This window comes from Lutjanus erythropterus, chromosome 14 (assembly GCF_056507025.1).
Source record: "Lutjanus erythropterus isolate fLutEry1 chromosome 14, fLutEry1.hap2, whole genome shotgun sequence".
NCBI classification, from domain to species: domain Eukaryota; kingdom Metazoa; phylum Chordata; class Actinopteri; order Lutjaniformes; family Lutjanidae; genus Lutjanus; species Lutjanus erythropterus.
The window spans coordinates 36,810,840-36,825,412 of NC_139330.1; the positions used below are offsets into that span (position 1 = coordinate 36,810,840).

General features: G+C 38.0%; 1 protein-coding gene across 1 annotated transcript in view; it reads right to left on the reverse strand.

Moving 5' to 3' along the window:
- Positions 1 to 14,573, reverse strand: part of pdzd8 (PDZ domain containing 8) — a 62,316-nt gene that overhangs the window by 40,139 nt on the left and 7,604 nt on the right. The window lies entirely within an intron of this gene.

Consider the following 14,573-nt stretch of genomic DNA (forward strand, 5'->3'; position numbering starts at 1 on the left):
AAATGAAAATTTTGATTTCAAACTCACACAACATGGAATACTACATCTGTAAAGGACCTCTGAGGTTCCCTTTGACACTTCTACACTTTCTGGATACTTCGTAGAGTAGAATCAGCACACAGTCATTGTGCTATTGTTCAAAGTGAGAACCACACAAAGACGCAAGAATGGACAAGACGGTAGATGTGTGACATTTTGCAGTGCAGAGAACATAGCCTCTCTAATATTACAAGAACAAAAAAAATCTTAATTATGTTCTGGTCTTGGCATTCTCAAATCCAATCTATCAGCTCAGTTGACAGTTCAGCTAATGAGCAGTCAAAAGGTTTCAGACCTCATACAAAAGACACAAATTCCTTAGGAGACGGAAACCTGACTCTAATCACAAAACTCTTATTAGATTACCCTCCCTCGCTGACCCACTGCAATGGGCCTACACTCAGATTGGCTAAAATCAGGAATGTTGGAAGGTTATCCAGTTACATGTCTGGCTTCAGTCCTGCACAAACCTTCTGCTACAGTATGTGTCAAGTCCACAGGCTCGGGCATGTTTCAGTCAAACTGATAGAGCAGGACTACAGCATGATTTGTTACGAAGCCTACAATACTCCTTCAAGAGGCAGTGTTCAGTCAGGAGCATGACAATCCTTGATGGGTAACACCTGACTAAAATGTGACAACCATGCACAAGGGAGTTCTACAGCAGCCAATCACAAAACAGGGGGATTAAGTGTCCCAGGATTCATCTGTCTTTGTTATATGTTCCATTTGATGCAGGGGGGCTGAAGTGTCCAAATCTTTATTGGTATTATTTGGCAGCACATTTGAAAACTATTATGGTCTAATTTTCTACTAGAGACACTGTCATGGATGGATATAGAGTCATGCTTTGCCCAGTTACCATTACATTCATACCTGTATTCAGCAAATACCTGAGAGCAAACACTGCCCATCCTATAGATCTTAATATTGTTAACGTATGGTATGAGGTCAAGAAATATAAGAATATATCCAGCTCCCTGTCACAGTTCAGTCCTATCTGGGGCAATGTTTCACTTAAAGCAGGCAAGCTGGATGCTGGTTTCCAGATATGGGGAAAGAAAGAACTAAACAAAACATCTGACCTCTCTAAGGAAGAGGTTCTAATGACTTTTGAGGAAATTTCTTTAATATACAACATCCCTAATAAGCACTTTTTTTAAAAAAATCTGCAACTGAGAAGATTTATACCCTCAATGCAAAACCAGTCATTGGAAATTCCTCCAATGTCATCTTTGGAAGAAATTATTACTAAAAATTATAATAGTAATTAGGGCTTTGATTTGGGAAAATAATCTAATTGTGATTTTTTTTTCTCCAATATTGCTATTGCGATTTAACATGTGATTTTTTTTTTTATTATTGTTTTATCCTCTTTTTTTTCCAACAAAACATCATGAAATATTTTAATATGGCCAACACAATATTAGATACATTTAGTATAAAATGTTCTTTCCCAAAGGCTGGGTGTCTTTGTTAGAATTAAAAGATGTCACAATAAGATGCAGGAGTTGAAATAAATAACATTTTTATTTAACTGCTCATTACAGAAACATAAGAGCAACAAATCTTTGGCTTTGCCTCTATGTATTTAACTTATTAAGTCACTGAAAGAAAAAAAAGGTACTGTTTAATAGCATGCACTTTTTAAACATTCTGCAAAATAAAGATGATTTTAAATGCTCAGTGGCGACTTGCTCTTTGCACTTTTTGTACATCTCTGGTATGGAAGACTGACTGCAGTATGTACAGGAGGGTATACTGTACCGTTTATCAAGCGTATTTATCAATGCTGTGAACCCAGGCTTGGTCACCATGCTGAGAGGCACCATATCTTTAGCAATGAACTCGGTTATTGCCCGAGTGATTTTCCCCGTGCCGTTAAGAACTAGGCTCATATGGAGTGACACTTTCAAACATGTCGGGCAACAATGCCTGTCTTGGGTTTAGCATGTGGCGCACTGGTGCTCAGCATTTTAGCCATACGACTGTCGTAAATGGCTTTGCACTTGTCTTTGATCTTTGTCTGTCTGTAATTATCACCATAGTTATGTAATGTAATAATAATGATAATAGTAATGATAATGGTAATAATATTAAAAACTTCAAACTTATACAGTGCTGTACTATGTATATACTATACTTATATTAGATCATTACACTGTACAGTATAATACACATCTACGCTCTATAGTCTGGTTCAATGTCCCGCCTACAGCACAGCACTTCTGATTGGTTAGAAGTCATGATCAATCAGCAGACACACTGTGTCACAGACAGGGCGAGACAGAGCTGCAGTTAAGACAGCTGATATCACCAAAGTTTCAATGAACATCACAGTTTTATGATCTGTTTCTTTGGTGATAGCTACATAGTTACATCAGCGAAAAAAATTATGGTCTGGATTTTACTCAAGGCGATGTGACGGCTTTTAAATCAGTCGCTCTTCGCAGAGATGCGCTGCACACAGCAGCATCTGTCCTGTCTGTTCACTGAAACTCTGCATTGAGATTTCAGGTATTATAATTTATACAAAAGTAACAGTGACAGTAAAACTATGATGCTCATGTAGTCTGTGTATCACATGCATACCGAACCGTAGAGGGCGATCCGTATGGGACACGGGTCAACTGTGATCCGTTGCACCCCTATTTGTAGTGTTGCCCTGTGAAGTAGCAACAGTAGCACGGCATGTTCTGCGATATTATCGCAAATGCAATTAATCATTCAGCCCTAATAGTAATGGTCTAAATAACTACACTTGATGCATGGAGGGCAAACTTAAACAAAGACATTTCCAATGAATATTGGAGCACAGTCTGGTCGAAGGCTCAGACACAAACAGCTGACACCAACTTGGTTGATGAGGACCTATGCAACCTCTGTCAAACTGAACAAATATGACAGCAATACACCTGACACTTGTTTTAAACGTAATGAAGCTCAGGAAACACTTATACATTGTATCTGGGAATGTGAAAAAACAAGTAATTCTGGAGGGAGGTGATTGATAAAATTACAACAACTACAGCATTCCACTAAACTCCAAAATGAGAGAATTGAATAAAGATGTTGTTTCAAAAAAAAAAAAAGATGGGATTTTTAAAAGCCAATTAAAGAATGGCAATGACAACACAGGGGAGTTTTACATGAGCCAATCACAATTACGACTTGCAGGTGTTACTCAGTGCAGGTGTTTTTTAAACCAGCCAATTACAACACAGGAGTTTTACAACAACCTTTCACAAGACCTGTGGGTTTTACAACAGCCGACCACAGCACAGGGTTTTTTTTTTTGTTTTTTGTTTTTTTTTTTACAACAGCCAGTCACAAGACTGGCGGGTTTTACAACAGCCAGTCACAACATAGGGGAGTTTTACAACAGCCAATCACAACACAAGGGTGGGGTTATGACGGCCAATCACAGCACATGGGGGTTTTACACCAGCCAATCACAATAAAGGGGAGTTTTACTACAGCAAATCACAACACAGGGGAGTTTTACAACAGCCAATCACAACACAGGGGAGTTTTACAACAGCCAATCGCAATATACGGGGGTGTTACAACAGCCAATCAAAACACAGGGTTTTTTTACACCATCCACTCACAGCACAGGAGAATTTTATAACAGCCAATCACAAGACAGGTGGGGTTTACAAAAAGCCAATCACAATACAAGAGGGATTTACAACAGCCAATCACAACACAGGGGAGTTTTACAGCAGCCAATCACAGCACAGTGGGGTTTACAACAGCCAATCACAAGAAAGGGGAGTTTTACAAAAGCCAAACAAGGCACAGGGGTTTTTTACAACAGCCAATCACAACACAGGAAAGTTTTGCAACAACCAATCACAAGAAAGATGGATTTTACAGCAGCCAATCATAAGAAAGGGGAGTTTTACAACAGCCAATCACAAGACCAGTGGGTTTTACAACAGCCAATGACAACACAGGGGAGTATTAGAGTAGCCAATCACAAAATGTGGTGGGTGGTTTACGACAGCCAATCACAACACAGGTTTTTTTTTTGTTTTGTTTTTTTACACCAGCCATTTACAACACAGGGGAGTTTTACAACAGCTTATCACAGCACAGATGGTTTTACGGTAGCCAATCACAGCACAGGGGGTTTTACAACAATTCTGTGCCGGCCAATCTTAATATAAAAACATAACAAGGCCTGGCTGTAACCTGGAGGACTTTGGAGAAAATGTAAAATAGTATTTAATGAATATTTAATAGTCAGTGTTTTATTATGAACATCCAGTTTAATTTTTACAAGAAAAATTGCAAAAATGTTTGAATGCTGTCAATTAGAGTTCTTAGAAAGACTGAAAATCAGAATCGGCCAAAACGGAATCAGCAGCTTAGACCCTTAAAAAGAAAAAAACGGAATTGGCCAAGAAAATTGAAATCGGTGCATCTCAAATTCCTATGAAGATGTCTGTATATAGAGATCAGGATTTTCTATTTATGTTGCAGCCTCGGTGAACGGAGCAGACCCTTGGTTAAATTGGCACAAACTGAATTGAAATTGAAATGATAATATGCAGTGTTATTCGAAGTTGTGATGTCATATCTGTGCCAGACAAATTGTGTGTGCTAATTGAGCTGCACCAATTGTCAATACATGTTCTCTTATATGATTTCTCAAGTCTCATGTCTCTGACACCCTCACCCTCCACCCCCCAGTTATTTGATTACCAAATCATACACATTTAGGCCATCATATATGATCTTCTTTTGATAATGGAACAACTAATGTAATATTTTTTCACTTCCACTCATTAAGCCTCCTCTCCATTTATGATGAGCTGTTTATGAGACAGAGCATATGTGCTTTCATGGCGGTTGACATTTAATGCATTTAAGTGAAACTTCTGAACAGTTTTCTTATTGCTAGTGATGAAGTGCCTATTGCTGAAACATTGTGCTGTTGTTCATCACCCAGGCCTAAGTGAGACATTAAGTACTCCACTAAAGCAGGATCTCAGTGAAATGAGAGTAGGGGAGTATTAGTCAGACATAATTGTGTCCTCTGGTGCAGTAATGGTAACCTGCCATTGTTTTCTCCTAATGTATCAGTTTTCATGAATTACATATTGTTCTCTAGTATTCACATGTTCAAGTCACCAACATCAACATGTCATCTTTTACCACCAAAAGGACTTCCCGGCCGCAATCCAATAGTCTGCAATTAATATCAGTAAGGTTATTTCCCTGAGCAGTCGGTCACTTTCCCTTCTTGAAAAGAGAGATTCTGTTTTGACTGTGTAGCAGGAGGTGGATACAGGGGATTCAGCTGTGACATAGACTTTACTGCGGCACAATTGATCTTTTGTGACATTGCAAAAAGGGGTGAGAGCTACATTTTCAAAACAGCTAATGGCTGTTTTTAAACTGTAGTACTACTTCCAGCTCCAAGCAATTACAGTTGGGTTGTTTTACAAACTCCATCATCTCTTGCTGCCGGGACAGCAGCCAAAACAACTACAGTGACAGTCCAATCAATGCACAAGTCTCCTCCTGCCTGTGGCACACACACACAGCTTGAGCTAAAAGGGAAACTGGACTCTCTAAAATGCTGTTTGCAGTGGTGCTATCATCCTTCCCCCTCTGACAGGAAATGACAGAAGGAAAGAGGTTAAATGGGAGGGATGACACATATCTACAGCACTATTATGTAACGATCAACCTCTGGACACTATGTGTGAATGTACTTGCAGGGAGGACTTATGATGCTTACTGAATGGAATACTTATGTATAATTTATAATGTTCTATATATGCTAAACAGAGTCCAATTAGGGCTGCGCGGTATACACGGTATGACAGTAGAAACGATATAAATTTGGCCACAGTAGAGATTTGTGCTCTGCCGTCATACCGTCGATGACATCATCGCACCTGCCTCTGCCAACAAAGCTAACACGAGCAATTTATTTTCCCATTTGAAATCAAAACGTGCTCAAGTATGCAGAGAGCCAGAGCCTGCGCTCAGCTCAAACACCGGCTCAGTCTACGACAGGGGTCCCTAACAGGCGGACCGTGGTCCGAGTCTGGACCCAGACGCCGTCCTATACGGACCCGGGCCTATAACCAATAAATTATTAAGAGATTTTAAATTTTGACGGGACGCTTCTATTTTAACTGGCACAACTTTTCTAGTCTTTCCGGCGCTGGTTTATCTGATCAGGAAATGCACAGACCAACTGCAGAGAAGCTGCGTGTGGAGGAGACTGTTGTTAATGACAGAGTTTATTACAACAGAAACTAACGTGATGGTTAATGACATCGACACCAACCAGATGCACTTATAAAATTAAACAACTGTATAAGGAGGCCTATACGTAAAACAGGAGAGTCTGTGTTTCTCTGTGAGAAACTTTCAGACCTTCTCACAGCAGAGTGAACAGGTGAGGGAGGAGAGGAGGGCAGACTGATCACTAATCAATCACTGATACCGTCGTCATCTTGGACTGATTAAAAAAATAAAAATGACAAAATTGGTGACAAACCAAACCTGGGTGTCCACACAAATAAAGTCTTTATGTAAAACACTGCAGAGTGTAACATCGTGCTGTTTACAGACAGTCTGCTGTCATTAGTTTGACAGAGACAGAGAGGGTCGTGTCTAGAAGGGAACCCTAGACCCGCGAAAGATCGCGCAAGCTTGATTATTTTAGTTGAAATAATGAACACAAATCTCGCGAGTTACCTTCTAGACACGACTGAAAAAGGTGCGCAGCTCCAAAAATAGAAAATCATGTCGTGGTGTTGATGCTTTTAATGTGGCGGGCCGCCATAAATAAAACACTATTCACTGATCCACAGAGTCACTGAAACACTGATCACTGACCTGCTGTGATGAAAAAATACTCACATTTTTTACTTAGGTATTTTTTTTTTACAGATTTTCACAGGATTACAGAACCTTTTCACTGTTTTTGCCATTTGCCTTATAGAAAACCTCTCTTACTTGAAGTGCTGTTTACAATACCCACTGTATTTTTGTAAGAATTTTTGTACTTCTGAGGAACTATCCTTACTTCTGTTGTTCTTTTGCACAATAAATGCTCAAAAAAATGACATACCTTTGCTTTTTTGTTGTTGTTGTTTTTTAAATCAATTTAGTTTTGCTAAGGGACTACAAAATCCATTCAGAAACACTTCCATTATAAGTTTTACACCGCAACATTTATACCGCGATAAATACCGTTACCGTGAAAGGATTCAATTTATACCGTGATATGAATTTTGGGTCATACCGCCCAGCCCTAAGTCAAATTTACATTCCCTCACAAACATATAAGACAAGGAAAAGTATCTTATAAAGGGTAAATAACGTCAACGTCAGTGTATGAGCTTCAGTGTTGTTTGCAGACGTCCACAGTCTGGAATGAGATTGATAACAGGGGGGCCCAATGGATGCTGATAACAATATTAGAGAGTAAAAAAAAAATTAATACCAACATGTCAATCAATAGCCTTTATATATGCTTATCAACCACTTATGACAAAGGTATGTAATGATGGAACTTCTGTTGCCGAAAATCATATTGGGGCTCTGAGAGAGTAAACTTTCACTGGTATTTTTTTAATAATTATAAATAACTATAAATAAAAAATATAATAGAGAAATATATATGTTAAACTCAATTTAAGAAAAAGCCTCAAATATACACAAAATGCTGGTTATAAAATGCAACTATCTGCATTACATTCTGTCAAAAAGTTTTCATTTCAGCACGCAGTGGACAACATATATGCAGATAGCGATACAGACCAACATAGCTGATTAATCTGTCTGACTCTTAATAATAATAGAAAAATATAATATTCAAATATGACCAAGCTTGAATACCCAACAGTTGGGAACTTCTAGTTACTCTACTCTGAAATTCATTTAAACTGTGTTATTTTCACTTGCCATATGTCTTTATTTATTGCGTCTTTCCTATTTAACCAATGCTTAGACCAGAGGTAGAGAGAATACAGAAAATCTGAACTCAAGTGGAAGTACTGTTGCATTATTACTCAAATACAAGTAAAATTACTGGTGTTAAAAAGATACTTAAGTTCAAAGTATTCTTCTCAAAAACTCATAGTATTAATTACTTTTTGATCAATAAAATTATGTAATGCATCATCAATAGCAGCATTCAAACAAATGGGTTTCTGTTTTTGCTCAGTGGTCAAGCTCACCTTTCCAAACCTTTACCTGCCATTGCAGAGGGTTTTTTCATCCATGTCATGGTTTTCTTTGGCCTGTTAAGGTCTGAATATTAATTGACATTGTAGGCCTACTCAGTAACTAATTATGATTTTAAAACTAAGTTGACTGCATGGTATAATGCATACATACATACAGTAAAATTTCAGACTTGAAAAAGGAGTCATAAAGGTACTGCTACTTAGAGTGAGTAGTTTCAATTAGTTGAATTTAGACTGATTTAAAAATGTCTTGGAACCATTTAGTAGTTTTAAAGGTTCAGATTAGTTTTTTAGCTTCTCTGGGTCTTTGGTTAGCCTTTGCTGATTTGTAGGTTGCAACTATTACTGTATAATACATGCACTTTTTCAAATCTAGACCGCATGTTAGTAGTAAACCGTCTTTGTCTGCCTGGGCCCCTGTTCTCAAGCACCAGACTATAGCTTATCTGGGCGTCATTGCACATCATGTCTTCAACATGTCTTACATGACTGTGCTAGTGTTTTAATTGTTGTGTGAATAAACTTAAACAGAACTAAACTGATGCATTCTATAATTGAAAACCCAATTCCACAAAAGTTTGGGTGTAACTTTGTTGTTTTTTTATAAATATATACTTATTCTGAATTTGATGCATGCAACAAGTTCCAAAAAAGTTTACAAGCTACATCAGCTTTTCTTTTAACAGTATTCAGTCAGCGTTTGAGAACTGAACACAACTTTCCCAGTCTTTCGTAATTTGGTCAAGAAATAATTTTTTAGCCTGCCTTTCAGGGCTTCCAAGGTTAACAACCTATAACTATAATACATGAGGAGGTAGGAATAAGTTGAAGTGAATTTGTATCTTAATTTTTTAGATACATCTAATTTGAAACAGTCCAAATCTCTGTCACTCTACAGTCACCCACAGTGGACAGTATACTATATAGCTGTCTTGCAAGTCTTATCAGCATTGTGCAAATTGTTTCAACATGTGCAAACATCAGTCTTTAATCTTTCCTGTACATCTGTAACTCCCATTACGTCCAAGAGCTAGGAAAATAAATGGTTAAATACAAAGGTTTAGGTCTTTGTTTGAGCACTCAGCTCTGGAGGCAAATGTCAGCTCACAGCTGAGAAAAAGAGAGCTATTGTTATTTTGTAGAGCAAACATCTGCTTCATGTAGAATAAAAAAAATTAAACTATCAAACGGCTTTGAAAAAAATGGGGTCAGCCTCAGATAAAAATGCTTTGACCGACTGTACGTTAAAAAAGATAAAGATGATTCTTGCCTCAGTGGTACGACAAATATACTGAACCACGCTGTCTGCTGGTAAAGTGATAAAGAGCTTCCTTTTTGGTTTCACTGTACATACACTGTTTGTCTGACCTTCAAATGTCATCGTTATGATGTTACAACATGAAAGGGTGCCAAATTTTGTAAATGTTCACACTAAACTGTTGTGTGTTTTACTACGGCTATAAAATAAATGTACTGCATAATGACATATTTGAAAACACTGGAGAGTGTAACATCGTGCTGTTTACAGATAGTCTGCTGTCATTAGTTTGACAAAGAGACAGAGAGGGTCGTGTCTAGAAGGGAACCCTAGACCCGCGAAAGATCGCGCAAGTTTAAATTTTTTAGTGGAAATAAGGAACACAAATCTTGCGAGAGTTGTACAAATAAAGAGTTACCTTCTAGACACAACTGAAAAAGGTGCACAGCTCAAAAAATAGAAAATCATGTCATGGTGCCGATGTTTTTAATGTGGCGGGCCGCGATAAATAATAGTAATAATAATAAAAAAAATAATAATAGTATGTTATTGTTTCCTTTTTTGAAAAATCAACATTTTTATTGCTGTTGTTGTACTTTAATGGTATTCTTATTGGTATTTTTTGATGACTAAATACAGACCTGCAAACTCATAAGAGGAGAAAAAGGTGGCATGTTGGTAAACCAGTCCCCTGTCCTCTGGGGGTCTGGGAGCGTCTGTCCTGCTCCAGAAGAAAAATGTTGTGATTTTAACATGTTAACAAAACATTCTGGTGACTGTTTCAGTTAAAAGAGTTAGTTCCATCTTCTGTTTGTGGTTTCTGCAGACATTAGTACCTTTACTTTAACCTTTGTACTTGAAAAAAAAAGTAGAAAGTAAAGAAAAAAACAGTAAAAGTAAATCTACAGTAAAAGTAAAGATACTTTACGGAGTATTTTTACTTTAGTAATTTACCAATTCACCATTGTTCTTAAATAAAGCAAAAGTAATGTGATAGAAAAACAGAACACGTGTAGAACACGCAATATTTCTTATCTGATTACTCGATTAATCGGCAGAATAATCGATAGATTATGCTTTAATTTTACTGGTTCGGCTATATGGCACCCAAGTTTTACAGACATCTTTATTTTGTACAGATCCTTGCAAAAATCATACCATAATGATATGTTTTAAATGAAAAATGTTTTAAATGTAAAAATTAGTATTCCATCTAATAGTGCAAATCAAGTTTATCTTTATTTGTTGCCTAATTTGGACATCCTTTTCAATTTTCCATTCAGGGTTTCTGCATTGTGACTGGGAGTTTGCCGTGGTGAACTGACGGCAAGGAAAGAGCCAGGACATCAGCACTGCAGCAACTCCACAGCCTCTTTGAACCAGAAAAAAATGTTTGTTTGTTTGTTTTAGACCATCCTTTAACTACTTAGATATGAGGATTGTTCTAAATAGTCTGTCAGTCCTTTCAGTTATGTTAATTTTGACCAGGAAGAACACCTGCACACTGTCCTTGTGTCCTTTTACCTGCAATAAGCTTTATTCAAGCTTTATTTAAACTAAAGTAACTTTAAATAAAGTTTATTTCAAGTAAAAGTACAGTGTGCAAGAGGTCTCTCTTCTCTTGCTGATTCTCTTGCCTTCTATTTCCTCCTACGTCCCTGTCTACTAGAAACTGAAAGTATCCCTGAGCCTTTACAGTCAAGTTAAGTTACATTTACAACATTCATTTTAGCAAGACTGTAAAATCATTCTTGGCTTAGTAGTTTGATAGTTCAAGGTCCACTTACTTGCTCCTATGTCAACAGTTGCAGCTCCATGACAACTGAGAAGACTTCATCTGCTGATGAAGACCCGCATAAGATTAAAATCTCAGGAGGAAGCTTGTAAGCAAACCTCGAGTTGGGACTTTTCTGAGAGACTACTATTTCCAAAGTCAAGAACTGATTTGATACCTAAGTTTTAACCAAACACATTCTAAAAGTTCTCTGGATGAAGCAATAATTATTCAGCTCACATCTCAACAGATTGCTGTGATGTGGTGGAAGCAAACCAAAGCTAGAGCAGTTGGGGGTTTTTTTATTGTAAAATTATATTATTCCTAAAACATCCTCCACCATGACTCAAACTAATGACCAAGGAAAGCTTTCTTCACACATTTTTATTAACTCCACCAAGGAGGTTATGTTTTGGGCTATATGGCACATGAATTTATATTTATATAGCACTCATCTAGCCTTCTGACCACTTGTTTGTTTATTTGCTTATTTGTATTTGGAACCTTGATGGATGGGTGTAACATAGACCAAGGAAGAACCCATTCAGTTTTAGAGCAGATCTGAATCACAGGGCAGACACATGAATTATTTTTCACTTTTGTTAACATTGCAAGATAGGTCCAGTTGTAACAGCAGTGTCTACGGCAAAATTCAAACTCAAGTCATCATGCACAGGCAAACCCATCATAATTAAAGTGAAAGGTGTGCCGCAACTAAACATAACAGCCACCTCAAACATCACTGTAGAAACACATGCAGCAGGTGTGTAAGAAATAATTCATGTCTAAATAAACTGTATTTTCAAGTCAATATTTAACCAAAATAAGTAAATATTGTCAGCTAGCATGACAAGTGCACAATTACTAATCATCTCTTACAATATATTATCTTTAACTATTAGAGATGTATCTATCCACTTTTTTCCCAGTCTGACTCTGATATCTGCTGATAGCCAGTATAACAACCTTCACTCTCAGAATGTTGGCTTTCCACACATTACAAGTTGCTGTCTTGCTTTTCTAAGTTTTGAGACAGAACATGTTGAGTTTTTATGAGCTCACTCAGTTGCAGACTGTCTCATGTTATGTCACAGCGGGTTCATGGTCCAGTGCAAGCGCCACCTCTACCTCACAGAATTCTGGGAAACAATATGGGAACTACTTTGTACAACTAATTAGGGTAATTCATTCATTTCTGCTCCAACATTTAAGCTATGGGCTTAACACTGACTTAATTCCTTAAAACTATTATGGAATCTGGATCTGTACATGGATTGACAACGTCTGTCTGATTATAACTGCAACTAACAATTATTTCATTGTTGATTAATTTATTTTCTCAATTAGTTGTTTGGTCCAGAAAATGTCAGAAAATGATGAAGAATGTTGATCACTGTTTCCCAAAGCTCAAATATTCACATTTAAGAGTCAGAAAATTTAAAAAATACTTTAAAATATTTAATCAATTATCAAAATCAAATCAAAAGATGAGTGAAATAAATAAGTATCAACACTGAATACTGATATTGTATTGGTCCCAACTTAAAAATCATTCAGTCTGACTTTATTGATGATTAAGCATGAGGATTGTCTTCTTTAGGTCAGCAGTGCTTTGTCTTGCTTGTAGATTGTCACTGAAGACCTTTGTGGAGGTCTGCACTCTCCAAGTTTCCCTCTAGTTTGTATACTATTCTTTTTCAGTCCTTAACTGATGCTTAGCAAAACAGCTGCAGAAATTAGCAGCCTTAATCAGTCAATGAAGCTTCTACATGCACAAGCTGTTTCCCAGGCTCCAGCAAGCCACTGCAAGTCCAGTTTCCAAATGCGCACACAACCAAAACAGGGAGCTGGAATAATGACGGGGCCAACGTTAAACCATCACAGATTTGGCTTTGAACAGAGTATTCCCCCCATAGCTGGAGTTGTGACTCTACACGGGTGCTGTAATGCCTGGATTACCTCCAGTGGGCCACGATCCCAGCCCTCCCCTCCACAGAACTACCATCTGTGCCACTCAGCAAATCCCAAGGTCCAGCTTTCATTCTCTGAGGCTGCTCCTCATTACATCATCTCATCACACTCACTCACTCTGCGTGATCGTGGGTGATACACACTCACACACGTTTAGACTTCTTCTGTTTGCTGCAGTGCTCTCCCACATAATTCAGATGGCTGTGCGTGTGTAGCAGTATGAAAGTGTTGAGCATTTAATGCTTTTTTTAACAGTTGAATAGCTATCTCACATCAGCATTTCTGAAGGGAATTTTACAGGCCATTGTACTCCAGGGCCCAAATTTCTGGATCCTGATCTCCAGAAGGTCAACAGAAAACCTTTTCAACCTCTCCTGACTTACGCTGTTGTACTGATGTCTGAACATTTTCGGTCATCCAGGTCGTGGTATTCACTCAGAGCTGTCATAGGCAACTGGACTTGCTAGAGTTTTCTTGCGTTTCACCTCTTATTCAAGTGGCGTCTTCAGTTCTAACTGACTGATGGGGAATTCCTGGTATTTAACCTCTGGTGGGGTCATTAAACCCCCAAGACCCACATGAGTAGTGGGGCTTTTCCACCAGCGTTTTTAGCCACTCCAAATCAAACCATGCGGTGCTAACGTGCATTTCCATTACCACTGTTATTGTGCTGAGCCGCACTGAGCCACACCCAAGGTGGACCCACTCTAGAGTGGGGCCAAAGCGAGCCTGACCAGCCTCAAAGCAGGCTGCAGTGACATCTTGCCAACCACAGCCAACCTGTGACAAGCCTCCTCTTCCCCTTCAAGCAAGTGAGTGTTGTGACACTCAGCTCATGTGTGTGTAGGAGAAAAGAGAGAAAGACTTTTGTTAAAGTCTCTCTATGTTCAGCTCTTAGTACTTTTGTAGCTTCTACCTGAATCTTTGTTTTGAAGTGTAGTTTCTCTCCTGTGTCGGTTTTTGTTACTATTTTACCGTTTCATATTTGCTTTCAGCTGTGTCGAGGTTGTGTTAAGTTACTGCTGATGAACCCCCTTCAGTTGCTTACATTAACTTGCCAAACAGCAACTTTCTTGACTTATAAAGTTATCTTCTAAGTTGACAAACATCACAATTCATGCCACAAACAAGATCAAAAAATTATTTGTTTCTCACCATCGACCACTGTTCTTACTTTTTTCTGAAGTAAAAACAAGTATTAAAAACGGTAGTGTAGAGAGATCTCATCCACTTTACATTGAGTCAACTCTCTAAACCAGTCAGGGTTTGGGTCAGTTATTTAGGTTCCCAAAAAATATAAGATTATGGAAGA